At 50.7% G+C, this 19,761-nt stretch overlaps 1 pseudogene across 1 annotated transcript in view; it reads left to right on the top strand.

Moving 5' to 3' along the window:
- Positions 1–19,761, top strand: part of LOC148518775 (cytochrome P450 2G1-like) — a 43,008-nt pseudogene that overhangs the window by 16,327 nt on the left and 6,920 nt on the right. The window contains exons 4-6 of the transcript XR_015878975.1: positions 13,912–14,072; positions 14,749–14,925; positions 19,611–19,752. The product of XR_015878975.1 is annotated as a cytochrome P450 2G1-like (transcript). The remainder of the gene's footprint in view (positions 1–13,911; positions 14,073–14,748; positions 14,926–19,610; positions 19,753–19,761) is intronic.

Genomic DNA, 19,761 nt, shown 5'->3' with positions numbered 1-19,761 from the left:
ATGGTACAGCCAGGTGGGAGGAGAGGGTGGCATGGTACAGCCAGGTGGGATGTGTATCCTGCAGTGAGAGGGACAGGCTCCAGGAATGAAAGCTGAAGCTGAATTCTGTGTGTGTCACCTTGCAGCCAGGGACAGGCTGCATGTCTCGCAGCTTCCTTTTGTCTGCTTCACCCGGCAATGAGAGGGACAGGCTCCAGGACTAATAACTCCCTTCTGTCTGTGTCACTATGTCACCTTGCTGATTCCTGTTGTCACTGATATTATTATTTGCTGTCTGTTGATAGGGAAGCCGTTTGATCCTACATTTTTCTTTGCCTGTGCTGTATCCAACATTATCTGTTCTATCGTATTTGGGAAGCATTATGACTACAAAGATGAAAGTTTTTTGTGCTTGCTGAGTAATATCATCGGGGCCGTGCGCTTAATGACCTCTACGTGGGGTTTAGTGAGTATTAACACATCAGAATACTCTACCATACTTATCAAATAAAAATAGGTAAATACTATATAGGTATATACTATATACTATACCTAGTGCAGGAGGAAAAAGTTCTGTTAATTTTGTTAGAACTTTAAGTTACAGGTAACGTCACTGGAGTTTTTCTTTTTCCTGTTAAAATAATGAAATATGAGAGTGTTAGATATCTCTTTGGGGTGTAATTAGTATTTGTAAATAAATGCCATTTAAGCTTATTTGCTTAATTACGCCAGTATACATGACGGAAAACGCAAAGGGCAACTTTCTCGATAAGAGACGTCCTTTGCGAATGAGGGACTTCCAGGTCTATGACCCAGAAATCCCTCTGGCCCATGCACAGAAGAACAGGCGCACCGTGGGGGACACTGGGAGGGATCCGATTGGATCCCTCTCACAGCACTCTTGCGGAGAGAAGCCCATAGGCTTCGTCCAAGCCCCGGAAATTAGCCAAACCTGTAGCCAAACTCTGGATATAAGTGTGAACCTCTAAACCAGAATACTACGTTTCTGATGCCTCTGCTGACCTGATTAGGTAGAATCGGTTAGACCAGTTGTCCCCCTGACTCTTGGATGACTAGTTGCTGCCTCTTGGATGACTAGTCTTTCAATAGATCTAATCTACTATCTTGACTTATTACTGTAGATGTTTTACAACTTCCATGGGTTCCTGGACAATGTTCCTGGTCCTCATCAACGAGGGTTGCTGTATTTGTCAGACCTGAAGGCATTCGTGCAGGAGATGGTGAAAAACAGCTTGGAAACCCTGAATACTCAATCTCCCCGCCACTTTATTGACTGTTTTTTGATTAAGCTACAGCAGGTAAGGAGCAAAATGGCATAATTTTAGATGGTTTTTAGATTTTGTTTCGATTTACTAATATAATTAATTATTAATATTTACCCTCAATAAGAATAATTTCTTTCTTTTTTGGTGGGTGTGGCGATATGTTTCAAAAATTCCTTCAGGGACAAGTGCTCACGTATACTATCATTTAACCGAGTATGCACGAGCTGTCATTACCAGAAGGGTCTCACTTTGAAAAAAATATTGCCATGTTGTAGCCTATAAGCTACAATAGCTAATGCCATCATAAGTAGGACTATGCTATTGGGGGGCAACCTCCATAAAACTATGCTTTCAGGGATTGATGCATTGGGTATTTTCACAGTCCCCTATGGGAACTGCACTTGTGATGGATACATGAGGGACTGCAGCAGATACTGTATCTTTGATAGAAGTAGAGATGTGTACATACAGAGACCCCCGAGTTTTGGTTTTGGTTCTAAATCATCATCGTGTTTTGGTTTTGGCAAAACCACCATCAAGTGTTTTGGTTCGGTTTTGGTTTTAGATTTCTGAAATTGACGAGAGAGTGGAGTAGGGACTGAGTTCTACTCGGAACCTTAAAGCGAAGAGAGCCGGGACTCTGGGCCTGATTCAGACCCGCTTGCAAGAGCATAGCGCTCGCAATCGGGTCAATGGTGGCCCAGTGTGCACACGCGTGGCGTGTGCACTGCGCGAGCACGGAGCGAGCGCAAAAAGCACTCGCTTCGTGGCTCACTACAAAAGGGGCTGCTGTCGATGTTGATCGACAGCTCGCCCCGTTTTGTAGGTGTGGCGGGGGGCTGGCTTCACAAATGGAGGCGTTCCCAAGCGAATGCCTGCTGTTTGTGGATGGCCCCACTGACATCACCATAAGCTGCCCGTCGTTTGCTCCGAGCGATGTTCGCACATCTGCGCATGCGTATGGGTCGTAATGCGCATGCGCCAACCTGTCATTGCGGTCGCAAAACAGCGAGGGCCTGCTAATTTGAGTGACAGAATGAGGCGTTTGTGGGTGGTAACAGGGGAAGGTGCTTGAAAACGGGGAGTGGAGATCCGAACGCAGGCGTGCCAAACGGTCAAAACGGGCGTTTAATGGGAGTGCATTATTAGTAAGGGAGTGTCATCGATAGTCATTGGTTGTCTTTTAGCTGAACTGCTCGCAGTGCTTGTGGTAGTTTAGTAAAACCTACCACAAGCACTGCGAGCAGTTCAGACGCCTTTCGATGTACTCGATTAATCTAATAAATAGCGGAGATGACGTATGATGCGAACGGCCAGGGGACGTCTTTACAAAATAGCGAACACATGTTTCGTTCGCTCGCTCAGACATAGAGGCGTCAACAGACCGCAAAGAGCGAGCACTCGATTTAAATAGCCGGCCCCTATTTCTGAACGACCGTTCGCAAATAGCGTCCGGCTCTGAATCAGGCCCTCTGTCCCTTATCCTTTTCATTATGGATTATTAGGCTGTAAGGAATTTATGCTGTACAGTAAGTACACTGTTATATCGAAGGCAGTGAGCAGTGAGGGAGGGTTGTGCTGATTCTGTATGGTGAAATCCAGACAGTGCAAGTGGAGGCATTGAGATCACTTGTGCAGAATGAATCTTCTCTTCTACCGCCGAAGCACAGAACGGGGTAGCACGGTCGAATGTGATGCAAGATTGGCAGCTGAAGCACAGAACAGGGTAGCACGGTCGTATGTGATGCAAGATTAGCAGCTGAAGCACAGCTGGCTTCGGTCGCATCCAGTGGCGGCTCCAGATGTAGGGCTTTAGCACAGTCTAAAATTAAAATAGGGGAGCCACACCAACAGCCAGGGAGTCCAGGCCGGCAATATTTGGCAACATTTGGGGTGGCAGTTGGTGTGGCTCCCCTATCTGAATTTTGGACTGCACTGCAGCCACACCGCTGGAGCCGCCACTGGTTGCATCACATATGATGTCGCTAGGTAAGTGGTTAAAGGGGGGCAGAGCTGTGTTCTAGTTTTACTATTACAAGTATCTGCTCCAAGTGATCATCCCTCTGAGTCTGAAGCTGGGTACACACTGACAGATATATTGGCCGATCAAGTGAACGCCCAATATACAGTATCTGCTGCCCGTCGGCCAGTGTGTACCCACGATATGTCTGTGAATGGCGTCATTCACAGACATATCGCATTGGCTATGCTGCACAGCCAATGTACAGATATGTCTGCAGACATATCTGTCCATCAGCACGTTTGTACGGGCAGTCTCCAGACCGCCCATACACACACAGCGGCAGCCACGAGGAGGGGACGGGACACACCCCAGACCTGGCCACCAGGTCCCACGGGCAGAATCAGATGATGGCCGTTCAGTGTGTATGAATGACCATCTTCTGCAGATATATCTGTCTTCCAGATTGAATATAAAAGGAACAATGGATAAAATCTCACTGGCTCTCCTATAATGAAATTAGCTGCTATATCAGCCTGGGACAGCAAACAGTCAGGCATTTGGCTTTGCTAATTTTGTAACCCTTAAAAAAAATAGCATATAAAATTTCAATGGTTTTGCACAAGTTTCCTATGCTGTTACCTGCGGAAAAGCTTTCATAAAAGTCCCCTCTTGTGTTCACCACTTCAAATTAATAGTCTTTTGCGTGTAATGTACAGAAAGGTGTCATCTGTGTTTCTTAGAATCATCAAGAAGAAGTTGATTTGGTTATTTTTGTGTCTTATTTACCCAGGATAAGCATCTACAGTGAACTTGTTCTTTGCTGGGACGGAGACTGTCAGCATTACACTCCGATATGGCTGCCTCATTCTTCTCAAATATCCAGATATTCAAGGTAATGACGATAATGTTGGATTGGGTATAAAACTACGATTGGCTATATCAGAAATAAAACACAACAATCCCTTAATAATCGACCCATTATTACTTTACCGTTTTGTATTAGGTTCCATTTCCTCTTACTAACATATCATGTTGTTGGAACAAATAGCACATTGGGGCACATTTTTCTTAATTATCGGGATTTAGACCCAATAATTAGAATTTTTATTCCTACTATTTGCTATTATGTTCTGATCAGATTTGTGAAGTAACACATCCAGGGCTCTACTATCCCTGGCACGCCCCGGTGCGCGATTGGGCATGCACGGTCATCAGACCGTGTATGTGCGAGCGGCCATTACCCTGTGTGTTATCTGCAGCATGTCAGGCTGCCCATCCTGTGTGTTATCTGCAGCGTGTCAGCCTGCCCTCCCTGTGTGTTATCTGCAGCGTGTCAGGCTGCCCATCCTGTGTGTTATCTGCAGCGTGTCAGGCTGCCCATCCTGTGTGTTATCTGCAGCGTGTCAGGCTGCCCATCCTGTGTGTTATCTGCAGCGTGTCAGGCTGCCCATCCTGTGTGTTATCTGCAGCGTGTCAGGCTGCCCATCCTGTGTGTTATCTGCAGCGTGTCAGGCTGCCCATCCTGTGTGTTATCTGCAGCGTGTCAGGCTGCCCATCCTGTGTGTTATCTGCAGCGTGTCAGGCTGCCCATCCTGTGTGTTATCTGCAGCGTGTCAGGCTGCCCATCCTGTGTGTTATCTGCAGCGTGTCAGGCTGCCCATCCTGTGTGTTATCTGCAGCGTGTCAGGCTGCCCATCCTGTGTGTTATCTGCAGCGTGTCAGGCTGCCCATCCTGTGTGTTATCTGCAGCGTGTCAGGCTGCCCATCCTGTGTGTTATCTGCAGCGTGTCAGGCTGCCCATCCTGTGTGTTATCTGCAGCGTGTCAGGCTGCCCATCCTGTGTGTTATCTGCAGCGTGTCAGGCTGCCCATCCTGTGTGTTATCTGCAGCGTGTCAGGCTGCCCACCCTGTGTGTTATCTGCAGCGTGTCAGGCTGCCCATCAGGTGTGTTATCTGCAGCGTGTCAGCCTGCCCACCCTGTGTGTTATCTGCAACGTGTCAGGCTGACCACCCTGTGTGTTATCTGCAGCGTGTCAGGCTGCCCACCCTGTGTGTTATCTGCAGCGTGTCAGGCTGCCCACCCTGTGTGTTATCTGCAGCGTGTCAGGCTGACCATCTTGTGTGTTATCTGCAGCATGTCAGGTTGACCATCTTGTGTGTTATCTGCAGCATGTCAGGCTGACCATCTTGTGTGTTATCTGCAGCATGTCAGGCTGACCATCTTGTGTGTTATCTGCAGCATGTCAGGCTGACCATCTTGTGTGTTATCTGCAGCATGTCAGGCTGCCCATCCTGTGTGTTATCTGCAGCATGTCAGGCTGACCATCTTGTGTGTTAAATGTTTTATTTTGTGTGTTTTATGCAGTGTCCTGTATGTCATACATATATATGCATTGTCCTATATATCCTAAATAAGCATTCTCAGTTTTCTTTTGTTTACATGATGAACAGCACCGCACACACAATCACTTTTTTTCATTCCCCTACAAAAATATATAATAGATATTGTAGGACGGAGTGCATTTCATATGCAAGGAGTTAAATACCTGAGCCTGTGGGTGTCGGCCTCTGGACAAGAAGGGGCTAGTTGTTTAGTGACGTAGTGTTGTGGGGTGGGGTTAGGTTTGGTTAGCCTATAGGATTGGGCAGGGGGTGGGGTTAGGTTTGGTTAGCCTATAGGATTGGCAGAGGGTGGGTCAGTGCTGTTTCAGAGTTGCTGCTTGGCAGCCATTTCATAGAAATTTCTCTGGTCGGCTGTTTCCCGCCCTCCTTCCCTTATTCATTGAGTTGTTTGGTGTCGGCTTTTCTTGTGGCGGGAAAGAATGGTAGCAGTCGCCATCTGTCTTTGGAGCTTGAGGTGCTCTCCCTTCCAATACATGGCTTAGGCTGATTTTACCCTTCTGGGGTCAGCAGCAACCACCTAACCAGGTGGGTCTCACGTTGTGTCATTGGGGTGGGAGGTGGATACCTTGGGCATGGTAATGGGCTGGCTGCTCACCTCCCATGTAGAAGATCGGTGTGAGTATGCAGTTGGTGATCTTGCATTGTGGGGCCGCTCTTTCTGCGCCACCATACTCTGTCTGTCTTTCTTTCTTATTCTATTAGTTAGTTCAGTTATACATTAAATAGTTTAATTAGTTTAAAATTAAATAAAGCTGACCTTCCTTTCCCCTTATACAAGTCTGTGTCGTTATTTCATTATGATTATGATTGATGGTTTACCCTGCACTGCTAGGAGGGAACACTCAGCAGGCGATGGGGAGTTTAATATACAGTATATAGTAGGCATGTATTTTATACTATATCAAATAGTCACATTTGAGATATCTAACTTACTGAACATTTCCTCCCCACAGGCATAACTACCAGCAATGGGGAACGCTGGAAACAAATGCGGCGTTTTGCACTTAGCACCTTAAGAAATTTTGGGATGGGGAAGAGAAGCGCATAGAGGAGAGAATCCAGGACAAGGCAAAGTTTCTTGCTGAGGAGTTTCACAAAACTGAAGGTACAGAAATATTTTATGGCTCATACTGTAGATACTGCAAACCCTATGTCTCATAGTAGCTCGTTTCTGTTTGTGTCACCCTGCAGTGGGAGGGCCTGGCACCATGTCTCGTAGCTCCCTTCTGTCTGTGACATCCTGCAGTGGGAGGGCCTGGCACCATGTCTGGTAGCTCCTTTCTGTTTGTGTCACCCTGCAGTGGGAGGGCCTGGCACCATGTCTCGTAGCTCCCTTCTGTCTGTGACACCCTGCAGTGGGAGGGCCTGGCACCATGTCTCGTAGCTCCCTTCTGTCTGTGACATCCTGCAGTGGGAGGGCCTGGCACCATGTCTGGTAGCTCCCTTCTGTCTGTGTCACCCTGCAGTGGGAGGGCCTGGCACCATGTCTCGTAGCTTCCTTCTGTCTCTGACATCCTGCAGTGGGAGGGCCTGGCACCATGTCTGGTAGCTCCCTTCTGTCTGTGTCACCCTGCAATGGGAGGGCCTGGCACCATGTCTGGTAGTTCCCTTCTGTCTGTGACACCCTGCAGTGGGAGGTAGGGCCGGATTAAGGGAGGGGCCACAGGGGCGGTCCTCCCTGGGCCCCCACACCCGGAGGGGCCCCCACTAGCAGCGGTGCGCTGTCTGCACCCACCGATAGTGACCCCTCCGCTAGTTTAGTGTAGACCGCGCAGTGAGCGCAGTCTACACTACACAGTGACATACACACAGCCGCCGGCGGCAGCTGTGTGTATGTTACAGCAGCCGGTGAGAGCCAGACTCTCATTGGCTGCTGCGCAATGGAGGGAGCCAGCCGGAGCTCACTCATGAGCTCCGACTTCCGGCTCCCCCCGCATCTGCTGATAATGGGATAGACGTCATGACGCTGACGTCTCTCCCATAGTGCAGTGGAAGAGCCGGGACTCGGAGCGGGCAATGCCGACTGCATCAGGAGCGGGAATTCAGGTAAGTGGTGATTTTTTTTTTTGTTTGTGTGTGCATAGGGGAGGGGGCAGCTACAGGGGACACTGCATAGGGGAGGGGGCAGCTACAGGGGACACTGCATAGGGGAGGGGGCCCCTACAGCGGTCACCGCATGGGGGGCAGCTACAGGGGAGACTGCATAGGGGAGGGGGCAGCTACAGGGGACACTGCATAGAGGAGGGGGCAGCTACAGGGGACACTGCATAGGGGAGGGGGCCCCTACAGCGGTCATCGCATGGGGAGGCAGCTACAGGGGAGACTGCATAGGGAAGGGGGCTGCTAAAGAGGTCCCTGCATAGGGGAGGGGGCCGCTACAGCGGTCACTGCATGGGGGGGCAGCTACAGGGGACACTGCATAGGGGAGGGGGCCGCTACAGCGGTCACTGCATGGGGGGACAGCTACAGGGGACACTGCATAGGGGAGGGGGCTGCTACAGAGGTCACTGCATAGGGGAAGGGGCCGCTATAGAGGTCACTGGATGGTGGGGGGGGCAGCTACAGGGGACACACTGCATAGGGTAGGGGCCGCTACAGAGGTCACTGCATGGGGGGGGCAGCTACAGGGGACTGCATAGGGGAGGAGGCCACTACAGAGGGCACTGCATAGGGGGGCCGCTATAGGAGGCACTGTATAGGGGGCCGCTTCAAGGGGGACACTGGGGGGTGTTTTCTAGGGTCAATGCATAGTGGGGACAACTACTGGCCCCGCTGTATAGGGGGGGCTACTACTGGGGGCAATAGGGGGGGACCACTACTGTGTCTGGGGGCACTTTATAAGGGGCACTGTATAGGGGGACCACTACTGGGGGCATTATATAAGGGGTACTGCATAGGGGGACCACTTCTGGGGGAACTGCATAAGGGCATTACTACAGTGGGCACTGCATATGGGGGACCATTACTTGGGGCACTGCATAGGGGGGGACCACTACTGGGTCTGGGGGCACTACTACAGTGTGCACTGCATAGAGGGGACCATTACTGGGGGCACTGCATAAGGGGCACTGCTACTGGGGACATTGCATAAGGGGCCCCCACAAGTTTGTTGCCCAGGGGCCCCCACAGACCTTAATCCGGCCCTGGTGGGAGGGCCTGGCAACATGTCTGGTAGCTCCCTTCTGTCTGCGACATCCTGCAGTGGGAGGGCCTGGCAACATGTCTGGTAGCTCCCTTCTGTCTGCGACATCTTGCAGTGGGAGGGCCAGACACCATGGGGTATATTTACTAAAGTGAGAGTTTTTAGAAGTGGAGATGTTGCCCATAGCAATCAATCAGATTCTATTTAACATTTAACAAGCACCTTCTAGAAGATAATAGCTAGAATCTGATTGGTTGCTATAGGCAACATCTCCTCTTCTAAAAACTCTCACTTTAGTAAATATACCATCTTGTCTCATAGCTCCCTTTGTGTTTCCTTGCAGAACAAAGGACAGACTGGGTGGCCCCAATAATTAAGTATTCAACTTGTCTCAAGTTGCATGGATGGATACATAATTACCGGAGCAATTCAGTATTGCTCCAGAGTGGAGATCTGCAATCAGTAACACTACTAACAAAGTAGCAGTGATACTTACCTCTGGCGATCAGCCGACTGTGCATGCATAACCTGAGTTCACGCATGCATGCATGCGGCCACAGGGTACACAATGCAGTGGCAGGTCTGTTTGGTTCCTTTTCGCAACTCCGGACCTCTTTCCCATAGGCTCCAGGAATCAACACCATCTGAAGATGCCAGTGGTTCCTGCAAGCAAACTCAGTTTCCTGAATTTGCTGAATACTAGGCAGCCCCATTGGGCCTCTAATAATGAATTGGCCCAAAACATGCGGAAACTTGTGGGTCCATAGTGATTAATGAATACAGGTAGTTTAAAGGTAATGCTGTCAAAACAGCTAAGGGCCTGATTCAGACCCACTCGCGAGCGGCTGTCCGCTCGCAAGTGGGTTGATGTTATGCACTGAGCATGCGCACGACGGAGGGAGCTCCGTCGTGCGCATGCACCAGACGCGACGAGCGAAGGAAAGTCCTTCGCTCGTTGTGTCCGATCAAAGGGGGCGTGCTGTCAATGTTGATTGACAGCACGCCCCCTTTGGTGGGCGTGCCGGGGGCGTGCCTCCCTGACGGGGGCGTTCCCACGGGAACGCCTCCCGTCAGAAGCCGGCCCACTGACATCACTAGTGATGTCAGTGGGAGTGATTTTGGCTCTGATAGAGCCAAATCACTCCGGAGCTTGCGGTTGAATACCTCAACCGCAGGCTCCGGCTCGCAAATTCGATGGTCGCGATGGTCTCGACCATCGCGACCATCACAATGCACGCTCGTATAGCCTGTCGGTGGTGACCCACAGCTATACGAGCGTCCAGGAGGACGCTCCATGAAAATGGAGGCCGGCCCTCATTCAGAGCGTGCGCTCTGCTCAGAGCGTACGGCTCTGAATGAGGGCCTAAGTGTCTTATAGCTCCATACTGTTTGTGCCAACTTCCAGTGAGATGGACAGGCTCTGTGTCTTGTTTTAACTCTATGCTCTCTCTATCACCCTGAAGTGTGAGGTAAATGATCTGCCTTCTAGCTCCAAATGATCTGCCTTTTAGCTCCACTCTAAAATGGGAGGGACAGGCTCCTTGAGCGGGATGCATGACGCATTGCAATTTGCATGCGATGCTTCCTGCCACTTTGAATGCATGCCGGCATTAATTACGCCTTTATGCATGAACAAAAATGCAAAGGACAGCTCTCTCGTTAAGAGCTGTCCTTTGCGATTGAGGGACCCAGAAATCTCTCTGGTGTCATTCTGCGCTGTGGGAGGTGCTGGGATTGGATCCCTCTGACATCACTCTGCGAAGAGAAGCCCATAGGCTTTGGGTAACGCCACCTTCACCCACCACATCCAAGCCTTTTGTTGCATATGAGAAATGCAGTCCAATCCCCAAAAATGGCATTTTCTTATAGCCCAATACTAAATGTGTCACCCTGCCTGAGAGGGACAGCCTCCATCTCATATAGCTCCCTTCTGACTGTGTCACCCTGCCTGAGAGGGACAGCCTCCATCTCATATAGCTCCCTTCTGACTGTGTCACCCTGCCTGAGAGGGACAGACTTCATCAGGTTCATAAAGAACTGGCCGGGCCCATGAGAAGGGGTGTGGCCTAATTATGGGAGGCGTGGCCACATCCCCTTAGAAGGAAAAGGGAAAAAAGCTCTTTGCTGTGAGCTGGGAAGGTGCTGTAGCCCCTCAACCCTGCGCAAATCCAGGGATCACGGTCAGTGTGATCGCTTTTCCCCACAGGCAGAGAAGACTGCTGTTGCTGCTCAGCAGAAGAGATCAGTCTTCCACTGCAGCCCAGCACACAGCAGCATGTACTTGGCTGCTGACAAGTAAGGGGCAGCGGTATGGACCCCGGACCCCGCCAGGCCCCCTCCAACAAGCCTGGGCTCGGGTAATCAGTACCCGCTCCCCCCTCTCCTTGGCGCCCCTGCATATAGTAGTTACTGACTTACAGGTTGTCCACTCTTGGATGAGGCGGCCAGGTGGGAGGAGAGGGTGGCATGGTACAGCCAGGTGGGAGGAGAGGGTGGCATGGTACAGCCAGATGGGAGGAGAGGGTGGCATGGTACAGCCAGGTGGGAGGAGAGGGTGGCATGGTACAGCCAGGTGGGAGGAGAGGGTGGCATGGTACAGCCAGGTGGGAGGAGAGGGTGGCATGGTACAGCCAGGTGGGAGGAGAGGGTGGCATGGTACAGCCAGGTGGGAGGAGAGGGTGGCATGGTACAGCCAGGTGGGAGGAGAGGTTGGCATGGTACATCCAGGTGGGAGGAGAGGGTGGCATGGTACAGCCAGGTGGGAGGAGAGGGTGGTATGGTACAGCCAGGTGGGAGGAGAGGTTGGCATGGTACAGCCAGGTGGGAGGAGAGGGTGGCATGGTACATCCAGGTGGGAGGAGAGGTTGGCATGGTACATCCAGGTGGGAGGAGAGGGTGGTATGGTACAGCCAGGTGGGAGGAGAGGGTGGCATGGTACAGCCAGGTTGGAGGAGAGGGTGGTATGGTACAGCCAGGTGGGAGGAGAGGGTGGCATGGTACAGCCAGGTGGGAGGAGAGGGTGGCATGGTACAGCCAGGTGGGAGGAGAGGTTGGCATGGTACATCCAGGTGGGAGGAGAGGGTGGCATGGTACAGCCAGGTGGGAGGAGAGGTTGGCATGGTACATCCAGGTGGGAGGAGAGGGTGGCATGGTACAGCCAGGTGGGAGGAGAGGGTGGTATGGTACAGCCAGGTGGGAGGAGAGGGTGGCATGGTACAGCCAGGTGGGAGGAGAGGTTGGCATGGTACAGCCAGGTGGGAGGAGAGGGTGGCATGGTACATCCAGGTGGGAGGAGAGGTTGGCATGGTACATCCAGGTGGGAGGAGAGGGTGGTATGGTACAGCCAGGTGGGAGGAGAGGGTGGCATGGTACAGCCAGGTTGGAGGAGAAGGTGGTATGGTACAGCCAGGTGGGAGGAGAGGGTGGTATGGTACAGCCAGGTGGGAGGAGAGGGTGGCATGGTACAGCCAGGTGGGAGGAGAGGGTGGCATGGTACAGCCAGGTGGGAGGAGAGGGTGGCATGGTACATCCAGGTGGGAGGAGAGGGTGGCATGGTACATCCAGGTGGGAGGAGAGGTTGGCATGGTACAGCCAGGTGGGAGGAGAGGGTGGCATGGTACAGCCAGGTGGGAGGAGAGGTTGGCATGGTACATCCAGGTGGGAGGAGAGGGTGGCATGGTACAGCCAGGTGGGAGGAAGGGTGGTATGGTACAGCCAGGTGGGAGGAGAGGTTGGCATGGTACAGCCAGGTGGGAGGAGAGGGTGGCATGGTACATCCAGGTGGGAGGAGAGGTTGGCATGGTACATCCAGGTGGGAGGAGAGGGTGGTATGGTACAGCCAGGTGGGAGGAGAGGGTGGTATGGTACAGCCAGGTGGGAGGAGAGGTTGGCATGGTACAGCCAGGTGGGAGGAGAGGGTGGCATGGTACATCCAGGTGGGAGGAGAGGTTGGCATGGTACATCCAGGTGGGAGGAGAGGGTGGTATGGTACAGCCAGGTGGGAGGAGAGGTTGGCATGGTACATCCAGGTGGGAGGAGAGGGTGGTATGGTACAGCCAGGTGGGAGGAGAGGGTGGCATGGTACAGCCAGGTTGGAGGAGAGGGTGGTATGGTACAGCCATGTGGGAGGAGAGGGTGGTATGGTACAGCCAGGTGGGAGGAGAGGGTGGCATAGTACAGCCAGGTGGGAGGAGAGGTTGGCATGGTACATCCAGGTGGGAGGAGAGGGTGGCATGGTACATCCAGGTGGGAGGAGAGGGTGGCATGGTACAGCCAGGTGGGAGGAGAGGGTGGTATGGTACAGCCAGGGGTGGGAGGAGAGGGTGGCATGGTACAGCCAGGTGGGAGGAGAGGTTGGCATGGTACAGCCAGGTGGGAGGAGAGGGTGGCATGGTACATCCAGGTGGGAGGAGAGGTTGGCATGGTACATCCAGGTGGGAGGAGAGGGTGGTATGGTACAGCCAGGTGGGAGGAGAGGGTGGCATGGTACAGCCAGGTTGGAGGAGAAGGTGGTATGGTACAGCCAGGTGGGAGGAGAGGGTGGTATGGTACAGCCAGGTGGGAGGAGAGGGTGGCATGGTACAGCCAGGTGGGAGGAGAGGGTGGCATGGTACAGCCAGGTGGGAGGAGAGGGTGGCATGGTACATCCAGGTGGGAGGAGAGGGTGGCATGGTACAGCCAGGTGGGAGGAGAGGGTGGCATGGTACAGCCAGGTGGGAGGAGAGGGTGGCATGGTACAGCCAGGTGGGAGGAGAGGGTGGCATGGTACAGCCAGGTGGGAGGAGAGGGTGGCATGGTACAGCCAGGTGGGAGGAGAGGGTGGCATGGTACAGCCAGGTGGGAGGAGAGGGTGGCATGGTACAGCCAGGTGGGAGGAGAGGGTGGCATGGTACAGCCAGGTGGGATGTGCATCCTGCAGTGAGAGGGACAGGCTCCAGGAATGAAAGCTGAAGCTGAATTCTGTGTGTGTCACCTTGCAGCCAGGGACAGGCTGCATGTCTCGCAGCTTCCTTTTGTCTGCTTCACCCGGCAATGAGAGGGACAGGCTCCAGGACTAATAACTCCCTTCTGTCTGTGTCACTATGTCACTTTGCTGATTCCTGTTGTCACTGATATTATTATTTGCTGTCTGTTGATAGGGAAGCCGTTTGATCCTACATTTTTCTTTGCCTGTGCTGTATCCAACATTATCTGTTCTATCGTATTTGGGAAGCATTATGACTACAAAGATGAACGTTTTTTGTGCTTGCTGAGTAATATCATCGGGGCCGTGCGCTTAATGACCTCTACGTGGGGTTTAGTGAGTATTAACACATCAGAATACTCTACCATACTTATCAAATAAAAATAGGTAAATACTATATAGGTATATACTATATACTATACCTAGTGCAGGAGGAAAAAGTTCTGTTAATTTTGTTAGAACTTTAAGTTACAGGTAACGTCACTGGAGTTTTTCTTTTTCCTGTTAAAATAATGAAATATGAGAGTGTTAGATATATCTTTGGGGTGTAATTAGTATTTGTAAATAAATGCCATTTAAGCTTATTTGCTTAATTACGCCAGTATACATGACGGAAAACGCAAAGGGCAACTTTCTCGATAAGAGACGTCCTTTGCGAATGAGGGACTTCCAGGTCTATGACCCAGAAATCCCTCTGGCGCATGCACAGAAGAACAGGCGCACCGTGGGGGACACTGGGAGGGATCCGATTGGATCCCTCTCACAGCACTCTTGCGGAGAGAAGCCCATAGGCTTCGTCCAAGCCCCGGAAATTAGCCAAACCTGTAGCCAAACTCTGGACATAAGTGTGAACCTCTAAACCAGAATACTACGTTTCTGATGCCTCTGCTGACCTGATTAGGTAGAATCGGTTAGACCAGTTGTCCCCCTGACTCTTGGATGACTAGTTGCTGCCTCTTGGATGACTAGTCTTTCAATAGATCTAATCTACTATCTTGACTTATTACTGTAGATGTTTTACAACTTCCATGGGTTCCTGGACAATGTTCCTGGTCCTCATCAACGAGGGTTGCTGTATTTGTCAGACCTGAAGGCATTCGTGCAGGAGATGGTGAAAAACAGCTTGGAGACCCTGAATACTCAATCTCCACGCCACTTTATTGACTGTTTTTTGATTAAGCTACAGCAGGTAAGGAGCAAAATGGCATAATTTTAGATGGTTTTTAGATTTTGTTTCGATTTACTAATATAATTAATTATTAATATTTACCCTCAATAAGAATAATTTCTTTCTTTTTTGGTGGGTGTGGCGATATGTTTCAAAAATTCCTTCAGGGACAAGTGCTCACGTATACTATCATTTAACCGAGTATGCACGAGCTGTCATTACCAGAAGGGTCTCACTTCGAAAAAAATATTGCCATGTTGTAGCCTATAAGCTACAATAGCTAATGCCATCATAAGTAGGACTATGCTATTGGGGGGCAACCTCCATAAAACTATGCTTTCAGGGATTGATGCATTGGGTATTTTCACAGTCCCCTATGGGAACTGCACTTGTGATGGATACATGAGGAACTGCAGCAGATATTGTATCTTTGATAGAAGTAGAGATGTGCACATACAGAGACCCCCGAGTTTTGGTTTTGGTTCTAAATCATCATCGTGTTTTGGTTTTGGCAAAACCACCTTCAAGTGTTTTGGTTCGGTTTTGGTTTTAGATTTCTGAAATTGACGAGAGAGTGGAGTAGGGACTGAGTTCTTCTCGGAACCTTAAAGTGAAGAGAGCCGGGACTCTGGGCCTGATTCAGACCCGCTTGCAAGAGCATAGCGCTCGCAAGCGGGTCGATGGTGGCCCAGTGCGCACGCGAGCCCCAGAGCGTGCGCAAAAAGCACTCGCTCCGTGGCACACTACAAAAGGGGCTGCTGTCGATTTTGATTGACAGCTCGCCCCGTTTTGTAGGTGTGGCGGGGGGCTGGCTTCACAAATGGAGGCGTTCCCAAGCGAATGCCTGCTGTTTGTGGATGGCCCCACTGACATCACCAATGATGTTAGTGGGAGAGCTTCCGTCTCTATTAGAGCCGAAAGCTCTCTGGGGCTTGCGGCCACGAGACCCTACCACAAGGGTCTCATCGCAAGCCCGATGGTCGCGCCAACCAGTCATTGCGGTCGCAAAACAGCGAGGGCCTGCTAATTTGAGTGACAGAATGAGGCGTTTGTGGGTGGTAACAGGGGAAGGTGCTTGAAAACGGGGAGTGGAGATCCGAACGCAGGCGTGCCAAACGGTCAAAACGGGCGTTTAATGGGAGTGCATTATTAGTAAGGGAGTGTCATCAATCACGTCACTTGGTTGTCTTTTAGCCTGAACTGCTCGCAGTGATTGCGGGAAGTAAAACCTACCACAAGCACTGCGAGCAGTTCAGACGCCTTTCGATGTACTCGATTAATCTAATAAATAGCGGAGATGACGTATGATGCGAACGGCCAGGGGGCGTCTTTACAAAATAGCGAACGCATGTTTCGTTCGCTCGCTCAGACATAGAGGCGTCAACAGACCGCAAAGAGCGAGCACTCAATTTAAATAGCCGGCCCCTATTTCTGAACGACCGTTCGCAAATAGCGTCCGGCTCTGAATCAGGCCCTCTGTCCCTTATCCTTTTCATTATGGATTATTAGGCTGTAAGGAATTTATGCTGTACAGTAAGTACACTGTTATATCGAAGGCAGTGAGCAGTGAGGGAGGGTTGTGCTGATTCTGTATGGTGAAAGCCAGACAGTGCAAGTGGAGGCATTGAAATCACTTGTGCAGAATGAATCTTCTCTTCTACCGCCGAAGCACAGAACGGGGTAGCACGGTCGAATGTGATGCAAGATTGGCAGCTGAAGCACAGAACAGGGTAGCACGGTCGTATGTGATGCAAGATTAGCAGCTGAAGCACAGCTGGCTTCGGTCGCATCCAGTGGCGGCTCCAGATGTAGGGCTTTAGCACAGTCTAAAATTAAAATAGGGGAGCCACACCAACAGCCAGGGAGTCCAGGCCGGCAATATTTGGCAACATTTGGGGTGGCAGTTGGTGTGGCTCCCCTATCTGAATTTTGGACTGCACTGCAGCCACACCGCTGGAGCCGCCACTGGTTGCATCACATATGATGTCGCTAGGTAAGTGGTTAAAGGGGGGCAGAGCTGTGTTCTAGTTTTACTATTACAAGTATCTGCTCCAAGTGATCATCCCTCTGAGTCTGAAGCTGGGTACACACTGACAGATATATTGGCCGATCAATTGAACGGCCAATATACAGTATCTGCTGCCCGTCGGCCAGTGTGTACCCACGATATGTCTGTGAATGGCGTCATTCACAGACATATCGCATTGGCTATGCTGCACAGCCAATGGACAGATATGTCTGCAGACATATCTGTCCATCAGCAAGTTTGTATGGGCAGTCTCCAGACCACCCATACACAAACAGCGGCAGCCACGAGGAGGGGACGGGACACACCCCAGACCTGGCCAGCAGGTCCCACGGGCAGAATCAGATGATGGCCGTTCAGTGTGTATGAATGACCATCTTCTGCAGATATATCTGTCTTCCAGATTGAATATAAAAGGAACAATGGATAAAATCTCACTGGCTCTCCTATAATGAAATTAGCTGCTATATTAGCCCGATGGTCGCGATGGTCTTGACCATCACGACCATCGTCCTGGCTGCTCACAATAGCTGTGGGTGGTCACACACAACTATGCTAGCGGCCAGGAGGCCGCTCAAAAAAAAAAATGCCCTGATTCAGAGCAAGCGCTCTTTCAGAGCGTCCGGCTCTGAATCAGGGCCTTGTTCGTCTTGGAATCCAAAAGTTTGAATGTGGTCGGTCTTCTGCAAATCTGAAGAGCTCATCTCTATTTTAAAGTATACCCCAATACTGAATTAATATGGAAATCCTCTGAAAACAGCTGTTGTCGAAGCATTAACTGCAACAAAAATATTTTGATACCTCTGGGCCTGATTCAGAGCCGCTCATAAGCTGCCCGTCGTTCGCTCCGAGCGATGTTCGCACATCAGCGCATGCGTATGGGTCGTAATGCGCATGCGCCAACCAGTCATTGCGGTCGCAAAACAGCGAGGGCCTGCTAATTTGAGTGACAGAATGAGGCGTTTGTGGGTGGTAACAGGGGAAGGTGCTTGAAAACGGGTTGTGGAGATCCGAACGCAGGCGTGCCAAACGGTCAAAACGGGCGTTTAATGGGAGTGCATTATTAGTAAGGGAGTGTCATCGATCACGTCACTTGGTTGTCTTTTAGCCTGAACTGCTCGCAGTGATTGCGGGAAGTAAAACCTACCACAAGCACTGCGAGCAGTTCAGACGCCTTTCGATGTACTCGATTAATCTAATAAATAGCGGAGATGACGTATGATGCGAACGGCCAGGGGGCGTCTTTACAAAATAGCGAACGCATGTTTCGTTCGCTCGCTCAGACATAGAGGCGTCAACAGACCGCAAAGAGCGAGCGCTCGATATAAATAGCCGGCCCCTATTTCTGAACGACCGTTCGCAAATAGCGTCCGGCTCTGAATCAGGTCCTCTGTCCCTTATCCTTTTCATTATGGATTATTAGGCTGTAAGGAATTTATGCTGTACAGTAAGTACACTGTTATATCGAAGGCAGTGAGCAGTGAGGGAGGGTTGTGCTGATTCTGTATGGTGAAAGCCAGACAGTGCAAGTGGAGGCATTGAGATCACTTGTGCAGAATGAATCTTCTCTTCTACCGCCGAAGCACAGAACGGGGTAGCACGGTCGAATGTGATGCAAGATTGGCAGCTGAAGCACAGAACGGGGTAGCACGGTCGAATGTAATGCAAGATTGGCAGCTGAAGCACAGAACAGGGTAGCACGGTCGTATGTGATGCAAGATTAGCAGCTGAAGCACAGCTGGCTTCGGTCGCATCCAGTGGCAGCTCCAGATGTAGGGCTTTAGCACAGTCTAAAATTCAAATAGGGGAGCCACACCAACAGCCAGGGAGTCCAGGCCGGCAATATTTGGCAACATTTGGGGTGGCAGTTGGTGTGGCTCCCCTATCTGAATTTTGGACTGCACTGCAGCCACACCGCTGGAGCATGCCACTGGTTGCATCACATATGATGTCGCTAGGTAAGTGGTTAAAGGGGGGCAGAGCTGTGTTCTAGTTTTACTATTACAAGTATCTGCTCCAAGTGATCATCCCTCTGACTCTGAGTCTGAAGCTGGGTACACACTGACAGATATATTGGCCGATCAATTGATCGGCCAATATACAGTATCTGCTGCCCGTCGGCCAGTGTGTACCCACGATATGTCTGTGAACGGCGTCATTCACAGACATATCGCATTGGCTATTCTGCACAGCCAATGGACAGATATGTCTGCAGAGATATCTGTCCATCAGCAAGTTTGTACCACCAGGTCCCACGGGCAGAATCAGATGATGGCCGTTCAGTGTGTATGAATGACCATCTTCTGCAGATATATCTGTCAGGTGTGTACCCACCATAACAGTGTCTTCCAGATTGAATATAAAAGGAACAATGGATAAAATCTCACTGGCTCTCCTATAATGAAATTAGCTGCTATATCAGCCTGGGACAGCAAACAGTCAGGCATTTGGCTTTGCTAATTTTGTAACCCTTAAAAAAAATAGCATATAAAATGTCAATGGTTTTGCACAAGTTTCCTATGCTGTTACCTGCGGAAAAGCTTTCATAAAAGTCCCCTCTTGTGTTCACCACTTCAAATTAATAGTCTTTTGCGTGTAATGTACAGAGAGGTGTCATCTGTGTTTCTTAGAATCACCAAGAAGAAGTTGATTTGGTTATTTATGTGTCTTATTTACCCAGGATAAGCAAAATCCAGACACTGAGTTTCACATGGAGAATCTTTTGGTATCTACAGTGAACTTGTTCTTTGCTGGGACGGAGACTATCAGCATTACACTCCGATATGGCTGCCTCATTCTTCTCAAATATCCAGATATTCAAGGTAATGACG

The sequence above is a fragment of the Taudactylus pleione genome, unplaced genomic scaffold, assembly GCF_031769625.1.
Source record: "Taudactylus pleione unplaced genomic scaffold, aTauple2 ptg000199l, whole genome shotgun sequence".
NCBI lineage: Eukaryota > Metazoa > Chordata > Amphibia > Anura > Myobatrachidae > Taudactylus > Taudactylus pleione.
This window is presented reverse-complemented; position numbering and strand designations above follow the sequence as displayed.